General features: G+C 47.4%; 1 protein-coding gene across 5 annotated transcripts in view; it reads left to right on the top strand.

Annotated features, from left to right (window-relative positions):
* The first annotated feature begins 6 nt into the window (after nucleotides 1-6).
* The window catches only part of SEMA5A (semaphorin 5A), a 482742-nt gene continuing 465821 nt past the window's right edge, over nucleotides 7-16927 (top strand). For 3 of the 5 annotated variants that reach the window (XM_040493869.1, XM_040493822.1, XM_040493829.1), the window contains exon 1: nucleotides 7-377. The gene's annotated coding sequence lies outside the window, so the exon portion shown is untranslated. Of the gene's footprint in view, nucleotides 378-509; nucleotides 645-16927 lie in introns of those variants that run through there. The other 2 variants (XM_040493836.1, XM_040493855.1) reach the window with 1 other exon arrangement.

Here is a 16927-nt window from a genome sequence, read left to right as displayed (position 1 = left end):
CGGCGGCTCCCACCCTCCGCAGGCGCGGCCCGGCCCGGCCCGTGTGGCCCTTCCCGGAGGGCTCCCCTCTCCGACCCGTGGCTGCCTGGCAGAGCTGGCTCCGGCACCCAACTTTGCCTTTCCCGGTCCGTCGCCCCCGCTGAGCACGAACCTGCTCACCCCCGGCCCGGCTGCGCGCCCGGGAACCGTGCGCCCGGCGCTCAAACCGACGCCCCCAGCCCGGAGCGCAGCGAGCGGCGGGTGGGTTTGGGCAAGTGGTAACGGGGCTGAGGCGGCCGCTGCCTCGACTTCCCTCGCCGGGCACCGAAGAGGACCCTCAGAGCTGCTCGGGGCCCCAGGCGCCGGATGACTGGCAGGAGGAACGCGCCTCGCACCTGGTGAGCGACCCCCGCCCCGTCCCCGCGTGGCCGTGGCCGCAGCCCCGCCCGTGCAGCGTTGCTGGCCGCGACCCGGGGGCGGCAGTGGTCGGCGGGTGGGTCGTGTGGATCTCAGGTGGGGTCGGTCTGGCAGGCGCTGGGCGGGGGAGAGCCGGTGGCCGTGCGCACGGGATTAGGACGACCCTCCGTGCGGGGCACCCACACTTGGGCTAGTGCACGGGCTGGAAGTTTGTGTCCCTGTCTTTGCCGAGGTCGGAGCGCGTTGAGGTAAGGAGCGGAAGCGACGCGGCGGGCGATCTGGCGTTGGCGAGGCGGGACCCCTACCCACCACCTAGGGAAGGTGCGCAGTGGGGGGCTGAGCGCGCACCCGGCGCGCGTCCGGGCTCGGGTAGTCGGGGGCGATGCGCTGGGGTCCCGGGGGCTTGGGCTTCGCAGCCCCGCCGGCTGGGGCAGATTTTCCCGTTCGAGTTACGGGGGCTTTGCGGCGCGTGTGAGAGACCGGGAGGCCGTGGGACTTGGGCTCAACTCCGCCAAGCGCTTTGCTTAATGAGGGAGAATGAGGCTGGGGCTGCCGGGGCCCGGGAGTGCCGGATGGTTTGCAGCGCCAGGCGAGTCCCTTTCCGCGGGCATTTCTTCGCGGCTCCACGGTTTCGCATCCCCTGGCTCCGGATTTCGGAGCCGGAGGTACATCTGGGCCCCGGAGGGAACTGGTCCTCCAGAGATGTGCAGGGGAACCGTCGCCAAGGAGTGGACAGGGCTCCCTCCCCGCGGCGCCCAGTGCCCGGCCTAGCGCGGTCAGATCCGGATTCCCCGGGCTTTGGCGGGAAGCGCGTCTACCTCCTCGCCCTTTTTCCTTGCTTTGTACCTGGATGCGGCGGCTCAGAGTTGGGATTTAACTTTCCTGCGCCTGCGGCGTCCCGGGGATTGCCGGCAGGGGGCGCTGAGAGCGAGCACTGGAAGAGGGAGACAGGATGCTGAGAGCAGGTACTCTGGGTGAGTGGGTGGGGGTCCTAGGCAACAAACAAGGGGACTCGGCACATCTTGGGAGTGGAGGGTGGGGGGAGCTGATCCTTCATCCATAGGGAGCTGTCAGCCTTGCAAGAGAAGCGACAGGAAAGGTGGTTGCCAAACACAAGTCTAGAGAAAGGTTCCTTCCAGAGACAAACATATCCCTGCAAACTCTTCTGTCTATGCATCTGGCTTCGTCCTTGGGATTATTTACTCAAAGAAAAATAAATAAGTAAATAATAATAATAATAATAATAATAATAATGTGTTGTCAGTATGTTTAGTACTGACCAGGTTCTGTTCCTCTGGAGGATGTTAGTTAAAATGCCAGGAGTTATGCATGGTTGTGGCATCTTGCTTTCAAGAAAAGCAATCGTATGTCACAGTTAGCTTATTGAGAAGAGCTCTGTCATAAAGGCCAAGTTTGGAAACAGCAGATATGTTTATTCATTCCACAGTTAGTCTTTCCTAAGTAGACACAGAAAGGAAAGAACATTCTTTACTAGGCAAGACTTGTCACATGTAATTAGGATTAAGTTAATTGCTAATTGTGCCAGTTTTATAGTTGAAGAGGGGTTAATGTTTATCATGCACCCCTTTGAGTGACCAGTTCCCAGTTTCAGTCCAGGGAGATAATACCTGGAATCGTGTATCACCCAAATAACTTTTCTGGTCTATGCCTGTGTTTGTATCAGAGGAAACAGGGAATTTTTTTTTTTTTTTTTATCCCAACCATTTTTCATTTTGTTTTTAAAGAAAAAGCAGTCTGAAATGTAATTGTTTGGGCCCCTTGGAACACAGATTTCTTTTTCCTTGAGTTTCTTTCTTGTAAAAACCTTACCACAAAATAGAAGCTCATCCACGGTGTTGAAAGTTCACACTAATCATTTGTGCGCTCATGGAACCCAGGGGTGATGAACTGGTACCTGCTTTTACATGCTTTTAGTCTATGCATACTTTCCTTAATACGGAGAAGATGGATGGTACTAATCATTTTGTGCCTTTTAGGAATTACACTAACTTATTTGGTTGTTTTAATGGCAAACAGCTGCGAGATCCCTGCTGGGAGCAAAGACTTTGGTCTCTTGGGTGGTAAAGCTTGTCTCTGTCCAAAAGCAGTTTCTGAGATGTTCAGAATTTGGTAAAAATAAACCTGCATTCTTCACTGCCGTTTCCTTTTAAAATTGTTTCTTCAGCTTGTCTGGATAGAACGGAACATAGAAACATACAGTGCAAAGGCTGTTAAAGTTGTCAGCTCTGGGGCCATAATGAATATATGCACATCAGAGTAAGCTTTCGCTTACGTTTTAGAGGGTTCACAAACCTGAAGACCCATCCGTGGTTTTGCAGTAAGACCTCTTGCTTGAAAGTCACTGGAGACTCTTAATTCAGGGACAGATGTTAAAACTGAAAAACTTTTCTTTGTTGTACGCTAGCTCCTTGGGACTATGTTGAATGCTCTTGGTGTTGGAGAGAGCTGCTTAACTGAATCGTTGCATAATTTTTATTAGCTTGATAAGTATTTTGAATGACTCCAACGTTGGTCTTTCTTTTGGGTTACAAGATCATTGAGATGAAGGCTTTGGTTGTGATAAACGTACAGGAAAGTGGGAGTGGGTGAAAAAGAACTTTGCTAAATGGCCAGCCAAAGGTATAAAAGGCAGTCTGTCACCTAAGCAAGTAATTATGAACTCTAGAAATAACTGAGATAAGAACATAATCTCAGAAGGTTTGCATTGCCAATCATACAGTGTGCAAGATAGAACAAATTAGTTTAGAATATGTCTGAGTCTAGGAAGGCACTTCTGTAGTAGAATTTATGTACAAATGTTTGAGAAAAGTAGTCCTGCATCCTGCAGTAAATCCTCTGTAATTCTTGATTCTAAAATTATACCAAAGTTGTATTAAAAATGCTTCTGAGGGGCGCCTGGGTGGCGCAGTCGGTTAAGCGTCCGTCTTCAGCCAGGTCACGATCTCGCGGTCCGTGAGTTCGAGCCCCGCGTCAGGCTCTGGGCTGATGGCTCAGAGCCTGGAGCCTGTTTCCGATTCTGTGTCTCCCTCTCTCTCTGCCCCTCCCCCGTTCATGCTCTGTCTCTCTCTGTCCCAAAAATAAATAAACGTTGAAAAAAAAAATAAAAAAAGATAAAAAAAAATGCTTCTGAAATTGTTGCTATAGTTACTTAGACAAATTGCTTAGGGTATAATTATAACACCAAGGTGACAAATTTTTATGTTTAGTGTTAAATAATTTTTAAAATGTAAATTACAGCATCTAACAAATTGAGTTCTGCCCAAGTGCAAAGTGTGTGGTGTGGAACCTTGTACATTTCTGCCCACCTGCATCTAATTGCAAATTTATGCAGAGAAAGTGAACTATTTTCTTGAGTCCTGAGATGAGTATATGTAAGTGCTTTGAGTTGTTTGTCCTACTTCGTGTATTGTTGTTGACAACACAGACATTTTCACATATGTTTGCCAGCAACCTTTTAAAACTGAGACGCAGAAGCTTTGTCGAAAATTACATTTTTATCACCCTGCTTGCTGCCTTGTAGAAATGATCTGCTGTAGATAGGGGGCAATCTGCTGTCTCTAATCCCTGCACCAAGTGGTAGCATCATCATGGTAAATTCGACAGGTGAGGAATAGCTCGTAGGGAAGCAGTTTGAAGAAGCGGCTTTTGGTATGCTTGATAAATATATCGATATTATTTCTTTGATGAATTTGCTAGGTATTGGTTATCTGGATATATGAAATCGAATCCTAACAGCAAGACGAAGAAAAAAAAATTAAAGTGAGCTAGCATATATACACAAGTAAACTTTTCACTTTCAACGAGCCTACCTAAAATTTGTTTTGATTTGGAATTTAAGGCAAACGGAGTAAAGCAAGCGAAAATTTGATCCAAGAGAAGATGGAGCATAAGTAATTTACTGTAATGTACTAGTATCCACACGATTGATCTTTGCCATCTACAGGTTGTGGAGCTAAGGAAACCTGTCTCTGGATTTCAGTGTTTTGAATCCAGGCGGCTTCAAAGACAAGTTGTATTTCACCTGGGGCATGACATTTACAATAGGATTAACCCAACAGTGGGCTCAAGAAAACAATTTTTTTTTTTTGAAAGAAATTGCTGCTTTCTTTTTCTTTTCCCTCTGTTGTTGTTGTTTTCTTTCTTTCTTTCTTTTCTTTTCTTTTTTTTTTTTTTGTTCAAGATAAATGGTTGCCTGGTAAGAGCAAAGATGGACATACTTTATGTCTCTCTCCTGAGTTTTAAAATGTATTGGCAGAGTACTGTTACATTTGGAAAAAGTAAAGTCATTCCCCTCTTTGCTCTCTTTTCTCCCCCACGTGTGCTAGAATTGGTTTCCTGATGAATATTGAAAAGCACCGTATTCTGAAAGAGGATACATTTTTCTGGGGGTGAATATCTTTTATTTCTGGAAGGCCGTGGACCCACTAATCTTTTATCTTCCCGTCTTTCATTCCTTACTAGTCACTGTATCTCTAGGATTGGCCATCCTGTGCTTCTGTGGGATGATGAGAAAGTATCTGTTGGAACAGTTGTATGTTATGTTGCATTTTTATGTACATTTGTGAGTAGATCACATTACTGCAATGGGTAATTCAATTACAGATATGTATGATAAATAACCAGGAGAATGACGGTATCAGAAGCCAGCTCTCCTGGAGCAATGATACTGTATTTGCTGAGATGTGAAATTAAATAAGTTCTAGGCAAGTGACAATCAGGACTGAGCAAGGACAAATTGTTCACGGGAAATAGAGCCTCTTTCAATCAGTTCAAATTCACCCAACATTTGACAACGATTTATGATGTGCCTATGCAAAGAAAAGCAGAGTCAAAAAAAGCAGTAAGAGAAATCCTGCTACATGGTTTCTGTTGAGTTGTCTGCAGAATCATCAAATGGCTACTGCTTGGCTTAAACTTCCTGGAAGCAATGCATTCCTCCCAGACTGACTCTAGATAAAGTTCCTCACAAAGAACTTCCCTTTCTGTAACAAAACTGGAGACGGGGCACATCTGGGAGAGGGCTTCCGAAGCCACCAAGGATGCAGCTGCCGGCTGCCAGGACCGCACTAGCATTCTGCTGAAAGAACGCATCGGATGCCAGGGACCGGGGGGGGGTTGGACGTCCTGCAACCACATGGATTTTAGAATCGCAACTGGGTTCTGGGATTCCTTTTACGGGACCGAGATTTAGACCGGCTGTAAAACTCGACCGATTATAAAGCTGACAACAGTGTTTGTAACTGGTGGTAGAAAGCAAAGATAATTGCTCTGGATATTAAACGCCCTTGGGCCAGCAGATGTGGTAGTTAAGCCATTGTTAACGTCCGTTGACATACAGCATGAGCTAAATAACGGATTTGCTTCTGAGCTGTCTGCCGTGTAAATTCCTGTGTGTTGTAACTGTGGACCTGACTTTAAGAAAGTTCTAGGGCAGCTGGGGAGAATAATTACTAGAAGCCCACGGTTTAATAGAGCTGCTTGCCTAATCGGGCAGGGCAGTTGGGAGAGGCGTCAGCCTTAGAGGGAGCACTCGCTGGCACTGGAGGAGTCCCAAGGGGACAGGCCCGCCTGCTGGTGCTGGAGACGGGTCTGCGGTGGTGCCCCCGGGTTCCAGGCCAGAGCGGGCAGCTGGAGGGGGTGGTGTGGACAGCAGCAGTTGACGGTGGTGAAATCGTCCCTGTCTGACTCGGATGGTGATGGAGGCTCTGTTGAGGTCCCTGTGCAGAGGTGGCCAGTGGAGTACGTGGAGGGACTTGGAGATGGCCAAGCCTCTGTGCTGGGTCTGGGTCAGAATCCCACATCTGGGTCGTGTCCTCGGAGCCTTACAGAAACAGGTGCTCCAGAAGATGAAGGGGAGGAGGAGACCGGAAGCGTGCTTGGGCATCTCTGCAGGCGTGGTGAGGGTGTTTGGTAACCAAGGTGGAGCCTCAGGAATGGTAACACGAAACACACTAGAACTAAGTTATGACTCAGAGGACAGGTCAAGGGAACAAGTCCTTGAATTTGCTTGCAGTGGTAGAACCAAGAAAGCTGGGCTCCTGCCTGCTGAGTGTGGGTCCAGGGTTGGTCAGACTGTGGCTGCTGAAGTGCAGGATGGGGTCCTTGGACCCGGGACCTGAGGGGGCACTGAATGGTCTCAGCTGGAGGAGAGATGGGCACCTGGGACTGAGAAGTTTGACTTGGCAATTAGCATGAAGACACTTTATGTGTTTGAAGACATCTGTATTAAAACATAAGCAATGGAAATTCAAAGATGTTGTTTACTTATTTAAAATAGCACTCCCTGGGCGCCTCGGTGGCTCATTCTGTTAAGCATTTTGGACTTTGGCTCAGGTCATGATTTCACGGTTCGTGAGTTCGAGTCCTGCATTGGGCTCTGTGCTGACAGCTCAGAGCCTGGAGCCTCCTTCAGATTCTGTGTTTCTGTCTGTCTCTGCCCCACCCCTGCTTGTGTTCTGTCTGTCTCTCTCAAAAATAAATAAACAATAAAAAAAAAAAATAGCACCCCCCCTCCCCCCCAAAAAATTCCAGGAAACATGGAATCCTCGTTACATATCTTCATACATTATAGAGAGTTCAGGAATTCTAGACTAAGTTTAGAAATATGGCAGGCTTTCTTATTTCTGAGAAAAGGCCAATAAGCCTGGTCACTTAGTTGGATTTATAGATTTAATAAGCCAAAACAAATGACTGGGTAAACGAAATGTGGTATAGCCATCCAATGGACTACTATTCAGCAATAACATGAATGGATTCTTGATATATGCTGTACTGTGTGTGAACTTCAAAACATTATGCTTAGTGAAAGAGGCCAGTCACAGAAGACCACATATCCTATGATTCAGTTTGTATGAAATGTCTAGAAAATGCAAGCCTATAAAGACCGAATGCAGATTAGTGGTTGCCTGGGGCCGGGAATGGGGATTTGGGAGGGTCTGACCATGGGCAGGCCGGTCTTTTGGGGATGATGGAAATGTTCTAAAACGGGACTGTGGAGAGTCCTACAACCCTACCCTGGACATTTACTAAAACCCATTGAATTGTACACTTACAAGGAGTAAATTTTGTAGTATGTAACTTATATCTCAATAAAAGTTGTTTAAAAAGAAAAAAAGGAACTGTGACATAATCTCTACTATTTGAGTGCCTTAAACTGCGATTGGCCCAGGGCGCCTTGGGTGGCTCAGTTGGCTGAGCATCCGACTTCGGCTCAGGTCGTGACCTCGTGGTCTGTGAGTTCGAGCCCCACGTTGGGCTCTGTGCTGACAGCTCAGAACCTGGAGCCTGCTTGGGATTCTGTGTCTCCCTCTCTCTCTCTCTCTCTCTGCCCCTCCCCCGCTCATGCTCTGTCTCTGTCTCAAAAATAAAATAAACATTACAAAAAAAATTAAACTGCCATCGGCCCAAACAAATCCTGCCGTTTAGGTGCAGTCCTATTCTGTGTTTCCCTGAGTTTCACAAAGTCTGGTGCCGAGGCTGGAGGATGCTGAGGTGATGGGCATTTCTGTGATGCTGAGGCTCTTCCTGGGAAGTGTGTCCGCATTGTGACCTCTTTTATGCAAATGAGTAAACCCAGGTTGCTTTTGGATGAGACCACAGAACGGAATTAAATCACTCAATTCAACTAACCAGCCAGTCTAGCTCGTGGGTGTGTTTGGTGCCCTCTGTTCCCAGTCATGCGTTAGACTGGATTGTTCTGTCCGTTTTATTATGTGGCATAGCTGGGGGTGGAGGGGAGGCAGTCTTTGGAAACACAGCATCTCCTGGTCAGAGCTGCAGGGTCTGGAACTCTGGAGAACTGCTCTGCTCACAAACAGTGCTGCTTTCCTGTGGTGGGCAAAGCCTCAACGATGCCTGCTTCTGGGTCCTGGTACCTGTGCTTAGCACGGCTTTTCCTGCGGCTGGTGAGGCAGGCAACTTCTAACAGCCAGATCCAGTGGCAGGGTGCAGATTTAAAAAAATTTTTTGTTTTTTCAACGTTTATTTATTTTTGGGACAGAGAGAGACAGAGCATGAACGGGGGACGGGCAGAGAGAGAGAGGGAGACACAGAATCGGAAACAGGCTCCAGGCTCTGAGCCATCAGCCCAGAGCCCGACGCGGGGCTCGAACTCATGGACCGCGAGATTGTGACCTGGCTGAAGTCGGACGCTTAACCGACTGCGCCACCCAGGCGCCCCGAGCAGGGTGCAGATTTTTTAAATGCCCAGAGCCTGAGTACTTAAAGCAGAGTGTTTTGTTTTGTTTTGTTTTTCTCCTTTTAGAGGAGAAGAGTCGCCGTAGCATCACTTCTAGCTCTTTCTGTTCTGCTTTGACGAGTTTTGCGGTTAAAGCGCAAGCTGAAATTAGGTTATGGGGAGAGCTACATATGAATTGCCTGTAATTTCCTTGCTCTTGGACTGTTGTCTCTGGGTGGGGGTGTGTCTTTAGCTGTTCCCTCTTGTTTATTGCAACTTCCATCTGTTTAGGGCATTAAAATCCTCTCTGCCTCCTGCCACGGGCTTTCTCGGCTCTCTCTCGGGCACCTTACTCTCTCCACACCAGTTGGTTTCCACATGGTGACTTTCCATGGGAGTGTTTACTTTGGCACAGACTGTCCGAGCTCCAGATACACCCAGGATGGCTTCTCGAGAGCTGGCTGCAACTTGCAGGCCTCAGAGCTCATGCGCGTCTCTCCATTAGCAATAAAGTCATTTTTATCCAGCCCTGTGATGTTTCCGACAAGCATTTTCTAACAACGCTTAATTTCTTCAGTCTTTGTAGTTGCAGGCAACAACTGAGATTGACCAAATTTCAAATCCTAGTGCGATAGCTTTATTGACTTCTTCCCAATGTTATTTCTGATTGGCTTATCTCACATTTGCCCGCTCCCAAACTTGCAGCCTAGATGCAAATTAAGAGTAATAGTTATAAAATGACTATGTTTTTCTATTACCAATCCTAAATTATTACTCATCTTTGGTGAGTGGTAAGGAATTATTTTTGAGATTACATTAGTATTTCCTTTTGCTTATTAGAGGGCAAAGGGGTGGGTGACGTTTTTATTTTTGATGTCACTTTTGATGGTTTAAATTGGTCAATAACACACTGGTTACGTGGGTATTTTTTAGTGGTGGTTTTCTTTCATTTTCAATGAGCTAATATTCCCCGGATTTCAAGGATAACTAGTTAGGCATTCTGTTAAACAGATTGGTTACATGATTAGAGAAATTTCCATGTCGCTAGGACTGATACTTAGTTTTGAAACCTCAGGAGTAAGAAGCAATGTGATGTTCTCTTGCTTTAAGACCTCCTTTAGAGAATTGTTGATTTGTATCGGCTCTGATAGCTAGAATTGATCATAATGAAATAAGGGGGAGTGTTACGTCGGGAACTACGTGAAGACATTGTCCTCAGTGGAGAAAATGCATTAGACTATTACTTTTTTTTTTTTTCAACGTTTTTATTTATTTTTGGGACAGAGAGAGACAGAGCATGAACGGGGGAGGGGCAGAGAGAGAGGGAGACACAGAATCGGAAACAGGCTCCAGGCTCCGAGCCATCAGCCCAGAGCCCGACGCGGGGCTCGAACTCACGGACCGCGAGATCGTGACCTGGCTGAAGTCGGACGCTCAACCGACTGCGCCACCCAGGCGCCCCTAGACTATTACTTTTGATGATTTTTTACTTTTTCCTAACCATTTCCTTTTCTGGAAAGCATCCAGATGTTAACATCAAATATTGATTTTAAACACTAAGACGTATAAGATCCTAACTTTACTCTGGCAGTTTGGAACCAGGAAACAGCCTGGAATGTTCACTTCCCAGCCCTGGGCTGTGTAAGGCTAATGTGCAGATACCTCCTAACCTTACTTCCTGTCCTTTTTCTGAAGTTTAAAATCGGAGGAAGTTTGCCAACCTGTCAGCAAAGGAAAACTCCTATAAAGTTTGAGCTAGGAGGTAAAGGTAGGCATTTTCATGTCTTAAGTTTAATATTGCCAGGCTGTAAGTAGAAAAGGAAGATGATGTTTTCAGAGCAAGGGTCCGGTGCCCAGATGTTGAACCCTGTCCAGGGTAAGGGGCGCAGATGCCCAGTGTGAGAAGGAGAATGCTGGACTCTGGTTTCTTTTCTGTTCCAACAGGGCTGTTCCTCAGATATCCTTTGATGGCTTTTTCAGTTTTCTCTTACTAATCCAGCAGCCTTTTAATTATTGTGGTCCTCCTTTACCAGAAAAGCGTTGAGCCAAGCTGAGTTCGTGACATCTTCTAATTGACCGTATCGTTTCTAATAAGATCCGGCTCACTCTCTTTGCCTTCCCTTCTCTGTTGCAGTGTCCATCCCACCACGTGAAAGGGGTTTGCCAGGTTTTGTCCTGTCTGATACTGTTTGGCGTCTCCAGCACCTGGCTCTTTGCCGAGGGGCTTCAGAGTTACTGTTGATGTGCCATGACCGTGCGAGACATGTTCTCTCACCCAGAGTCTCGTTCGTGTGGTGCTTCGCGTTGGCTCATACAGGTCGGACCTCATCTAGGTCGGTTAAGAGTGTGACAGGAATGTGATGGCTGTTAAGTCACACCCCGACATTTGCTGCACGTTGGATGGTGTTCGCAAGATGGGAAAAACATGCAGCTCGAAGCATTTGCTCCAGGACAGTAGGAATGCCTCCATTCCCGAGTCACGTCCTGATGGAAGGGACCTGAAGCCTCTTTGGATCTCTCTCTGACTTCCTTGGCTCCCAGTCATACCTTAAAGGTGGTGCTCAGCAGGTGGGGATACCTAAACCCATGTGCTCGGGTTGGAAACATTTCCCACTCTTCCTATCCAGCCCATCGCTTTCTTTTACAATGCGCGTCTTAAACCAGTGTTTTCCCACAACTTTCTATATGTAGAAATACCGCCCTTGGATGTGAACTGTGCAGTGTTCAGGGGCGTGGGGCTGGGGGAGGGTGGGGAGGGGAGCCCTTTGCAGAGCTCTGCAAGGCCAGCCAGTGCACCGTGGCTGTCTCCGCTTTCCGAGCCTACTCCAGAGTCAGGCCTGGAGCCAAATTTACTCTCCGTCTGCCAGCAGTGATGGAAACTCCTAGGTCCTATCACCAGCTCGTGAAAAGAAATCATTCAGGAAACTGCAAGCTGGCAAGTAAGAATTGCAAAGATTCATTCACTCGAAAGCTTACGCCTGCAAATGTTATTTAACTTTGAACAATTTCTCCAGGCCCACCTGCTGGGTTTCCATCTCCTTGAGGTTTCTCTTGGTGCAGAGGAAAGCCTGGGAAGGATTCACAGTGGGGACCTGATGGCATGTGTCCTGGGGATGACATCAGCTGAGGGGCCTCCCGGAGGTCCCACACGTCTTGCATCCCGGACCCGGGCATCTGTGCAGTAGGTTCTCTTCTGCAGAACTTCGTGGAGTAAGTGTAAAGGTTGGGACTTTCATTGCTAAAGTTACAAACCGCAGAACAATAGAGGGGAACATCAGTCTTCATAGTGATCAGATACCCTGTCAATTAAAATACCTTGAAGACTGTTTTTTTTATTTTTTTTATTTTTTAATTTTTTTTTCAACGTTTTTTATTTATTTTTGGGACAGAGAGAGACAGAGCATGAATGGGGGAGGGGCAGAGAGAGAGGGAGACACAGAATCGGAAACAGGCTCCAGGCTCCGAGCCATCAGTCCAGAGCCCGACGCGGGGCTCGAACTCACGGACCGCGAGATCGTGAGATCGTGACCTGGCTGAAGTCGGACGCTCAACCGACTGCGCCACCCAGGCGCCCCTTGAAGACTGTTTTTAAAAGAGTATCTATTGACACATTAATTGTTTATTGAGGTAGGCTCAAGAAAGTGAATGCTTTGAACTTGGACCATGACCGGAGAGAAGATGAACTTGACAGGCATGGGGAAGGGGTTACTGAGAGTAGCATACTCTAAGTTTTTGTTTGAGAAGAAGGGCATTTTCCTAGGTCTACATAGAATTTAAAGGGACTTTTTTCTTTTTCTTTTTCTTTTTTTTTAAATTTTTTTTTCAACGTTTATTTATTTTATTTTTGGGACAGAGAGAGACAGAGCATGAACGGGGGAGGGGCAGAGAGAGAGGGAGACACAGGATCGGAAACAGGCTCCAGGCTCCGAGCCTTCAGCCCAGAGCCCGACGCGGGGCTCGAACTCCCGGACCGCGAGATCGTGACCTGGCTGAAGTCGGACGCTTAACCGACTGCGCCACCCAGGCGCCCCTCTTTTTTCTTTTTTAAAGTTTATTTTGAGAGAGAGAGGGACAACATGAGTGGGGGAGGGGCAAAGAGGAAGAGACAGAGAGAGCAGGGGAGGGGAAGAGAGGGAGGGGGAGGGAGAGAGAGAAAATCCCAAACAGGCTCTGCCACTGTCAGTGCAGAGCCCCACATGGGGCTTGAACTCAACAAACCGAGAGATCATGACCTGAGCCGAAATCAAGAGTGGGATGCCTAACTGACTGAGCCACCCCAGCACCCTGAGACTTTTTTCTTATTATAATGCAAGTTATAAGCAAAAATCACACACTGCAGATTCAGACACAATTTGAAAGTGTATTTTATTTGTTTGTTTTGGTTGCTAGAAGGGAGTAGTGTAGGCTTTGGTGTGAATTGGGGAAGAAGACCAGATCAACATTTTTCATTTCGTATTTGTGACCCTGAGTTTCTTGATAATCTCTCAGAAAATCCTAGGTTTCTTAATTTAGTGACCGATTACTTTGGTCTTCTCTCTTCAGAGGGAAAAGAATCATCATGACTTCTCAGCCAGGGATTGTAGGTTAGAACAGCACCGTAAGGTGCAGATGGGCTTCCAGAATGCTCCAAAGTGTCACCCTGCCTACTTCTCCCGTTTTGGAACGCCTGGCTCCATTGGTGGGTCAGTTTGGGGTCAACATGAAGGAGGGGCACAGAAAGGAAAGGATCATCCTGGGTAATGGAGACCCCTCTGAGCTCCAGAGAATGTTGGTTCCACTTTTCTTTTCGATTTAATAAAGGCCACACTGGCTTGTTCTGTCCTCCTCCTGTGTCTGAGGCCGCAAAAGCTCTGATCCTCCCCATTGTCAGGGAGCTTGTGATTTGCAGAAGAGCCCATTGGTGTGTGGCTCGTGGGCCTGAATGCAGTTTAGGATTTGCCACTAAGTGTTTTTTGATGGGCTTTTAAGTTTTTGTGTTTAAATTAAAAGTGTATGTTCCCCCGAGAGCTGGCTTTGGGGCCCAGATTTCCTGCCTTGGGGTTGTTGGAGGAAGTGCTAAGTGGGGAGAAAAGGACCATGATTGGAGGCTTGGTAAAATCTTAGTCAAGACGCCTGGACAAAGAGTGCAGTCAGTGAGTGGCTCAGCTAGGGGACTGATATGGGGGGCCCAAGTGGCCTTTGGGGGTTCTTCTTTAATTGCACTTTTGACTGAACACCTGGTTTAGTTAAGCCTTCAGGGGTATTTAGGAAAACAAATGAGAAACACCTCTGGGAAGGCTGCTCATTTCAAAGTGTGTGGGATGCTCATGTTTATCTTTGTTGCTGGTCAGGGAAGGGCTACTGTGTCGTTTTAAATCTAGCTCTTGGGGTGGACTTTGACTTCTGCCAAGTAGCCATTTTGCCCGATCATGTTACAGTTTATGAATATATGTATGTTGCGAACATGTTATAGCTTATGTCAGCTGTTGACAAAGTTCCCGTGTGGAGGTCCATCTGCCAAGCAACAGTGCCAACCAGGTCCGTCTCTTGTACCTTCCAATGTGTAGGAAGGAAAGGATTTTGTAGGTGTATTTCTGTAAAAGAGTTTGGCCTTAGGTTTTTAGGAATTGGTAGAAAGCGAAAGGAATTCTTATAAAGACATAATTAGAGTACATAAGGAACGGTAAAATGTACATGTTTGAAATGCTCTGCCTTTCTGAACAATTGGGAGGTTGTTAGCTGTTTCCTTTTCTCACATTGGCTTCCAGATGATTAATTGGATTTACTTAATTAAATGCTCCACATTTAAGTGGAGTGGAGGCCCAGGGAGTATTCTGAAAATAGTATCAATTGTTTTCTATTGATCTACGGCATACAACATGGCTTGCTTCTACTTAGAGCAAAGACATTCGGTTGTATATTCATCATCTTTCGCTTTAAGTTATTTAACTGTAAGTTCTAAAGTGAAAAGTCTATTTAAAATATCTTATGGATGATCTCAAAAAATCCCATATCATGAAATTGTGTCCCTTTACTGCACTCCAGGGGAGTAAGCCAGCTTTGAGCACGGTTCTCTTGCTGCCACAGTATTTGGAACGTTTGGAGGGGCAATGGGGCTATTTTTAGCAAATTCAAATGTATCCTGTGGTGGCCAATTTCCAAGGATCCAAAATTAGTCACGGGATCTTGGACAGCACAGTGTCAAGGGCTCAGACAACGTGCCTGTTCCACATCTTTGCATTGCCGACCTGAATCTGACGTTAGGATTGATTGCTTTGGTCAAACAATACATCATTGTGTGGAGATAACAAAAGAATCACCTCTCACTGTGAACAAAGGGGTCAGAAGCTACAGAATTCGGGGCTGGGCGGAGTGGGCGCCGATCAAATTGGCAGTGGTTCAGCCTGTTGGAAGATGACAGTGCCTTGATGATGAGGACAGTTAAAAACCCGACGGGTATGTTTATATGTTTATGTTATTGGTAGGGGTACAGAGGTGAACAGCCGAGGTCCTCCCTCCCCCCTCCTGTTTTGTTTACATGAACAGAAGGTCAAAGGAGGACCCTTTCAGGCTGAAAGTCTTGCTTATCACACTAACCTTTCATCTGTAGTAAAAAGAAGAGATACAGTTACCCTCCTGAAAAGATCTCTTACACATGTTGCCCCCAATCATGCCGGAGTCAAATGACCAGTTTGCTTTGAAAGAATTCTATTTCCACTTCCTTATGTCTAGAGAAACACTTCATTATTCAATATATATGTAGCCTACAGTTGTCCTCGGCAGTGATGGTTGATTACCGTTTTTCCCCAAGGGTTTTTTTTTTTTGTTTGTTTGTTTGCTTGTTTGTTTGTTTGTTTGTAAAGTAATCCATAGTTTACAAGAGGATGATCTACTTTTGAACAGTTTTATTCTGTCGTCTTAGTTCAAACTGACATGGCAGGCAGGAGGTTGACTTGATTCAAAGGAAGGGCAGTGCATTTGGTTGAATGCTAGCATCTTATCTGTTGAATGTGGAGGGCCTCCTAACTGATAATACCATTCCATAGACTTCCAGAATTTGGAAGATGGGGAGGCTGTCCAGTGTTAGTCTCCAGGCAGGGATTTTTCTAAACCTTCATAGAGAGATGGTGACTTATTATGTTTTTCTTTTTCTTTAATGTTTATGTATTTATTTTTGAGTGAGACAGAAGCAGAGAGAGAGAAGAGAGAGAGAGGCAGAAAGAGAGGGAGACGGAGAATCCCAAGCAGGCTCCATGCCTGGATCCCACGAACCATGAGATCATGACCTGAGTCGAAACCAAGAGTCAGACGAGTAGCGGACTGAGCCACTCAGGCGCCCCCATATCATGTTCTTAAGGGCTTACACAGGGGTTCCGTTATAACGTGGACCATTTCTTTTTAGTGTAGTCCAGAGGAGCTGGACGGATGAAAGGTAGCTCGTGTAGTTACCTCAAAAATGATTACCAGAAGCTTCCTTTGTGCCAGAGCCCAAGCCCTGCCCTGGGAATACGGTGTGTACAGGACAGAGGTTTCTGCTCTGTTGGTGTGTATTTTCAAGAACTTTAATGAGGCTTCGGGTTCATTCGGACACTGAGGATTGTCCAGAACCCTGATCCGGGAGGGCTGTGGTAGCAGGTGGAGGAGTGGGGCTGGGCACAGTGGGGACAGTGCGCTTGTCTGTGCCCTGGCTGTGCTGCCTCACTTCCTGGGACTAAGGGAGCAGTGGAGGTTTGGAAGGTGCACACCCAGGCGGCCCGGACCTGCATTCGGTCCCATCTGCCCAGGATGCACAGCCGCTCTCTCAGAGCACCTGCAGCGAGGTGGTGGTGTCCTCAGACTCGCTCTCTCGGTTCTCTAGGTTCTGTGTGAGTAGAGAGGGCCTGAAAATCAGGAGCTTCCAGGTGAGTAAGGATCCAGGTGTTCATGGACTTCCTTTCCGGACCTTTGAGAAGTTTACGGTCACCCCCGTGGGACTGTCAGGGAACTTGGATGCCTGGACCCCTGTTGGACAAGCTCATCGCCGTGCCTCCCAAGGCCGCCAATGTGCGGTGTGCTTCCCGGTGTTCGCAGGGACAAACTCGCAGCATCCGCCCTGGCTGCCGGGCTGCCTTTTCCCGTGGTTAATGCGCTTTGCAGTCACGAAAGGGAAATAAGCCTTTCCCGAAATGGAAGAGCCCCGGGATGCGAACAGGAGAATTGGTGCTGGAGCAACAGTCCGGTCACAAGGCTGCCGGAGAGCGCCCCTGGGGAGCCTGCCCGCCTGGTGCCGCTTGCCTACTGCGCCATCACCTACGCCGCTCGCCTACTGTGTGCTCATCTACTCCGCTCGCCTACTGTGTGCTCAGACGCCCCGCC

Source organism: Herpailurus yagouaroundi, unplaced genomic scaffold, assembly GCF_014898765.1.
Source record: "Herpailurus yagouaroundi ecotype Mexico unplaced genomic scaffold, PumYag 29, whole genome shotgun sequence".
NCBI classification, from domain to species: domain Eukaryota; kingdom Metazoa; phylum Chordata; class Mammalia; order Carnivora; family Felidae; genus Herpailurus; species Herpailurus yagouaroundi.
The sequence above is the reverse complement of the archived record's forward strand: the minus strand, read 5'-3'. Positions and strand labels throughout refer to the sequence as shown.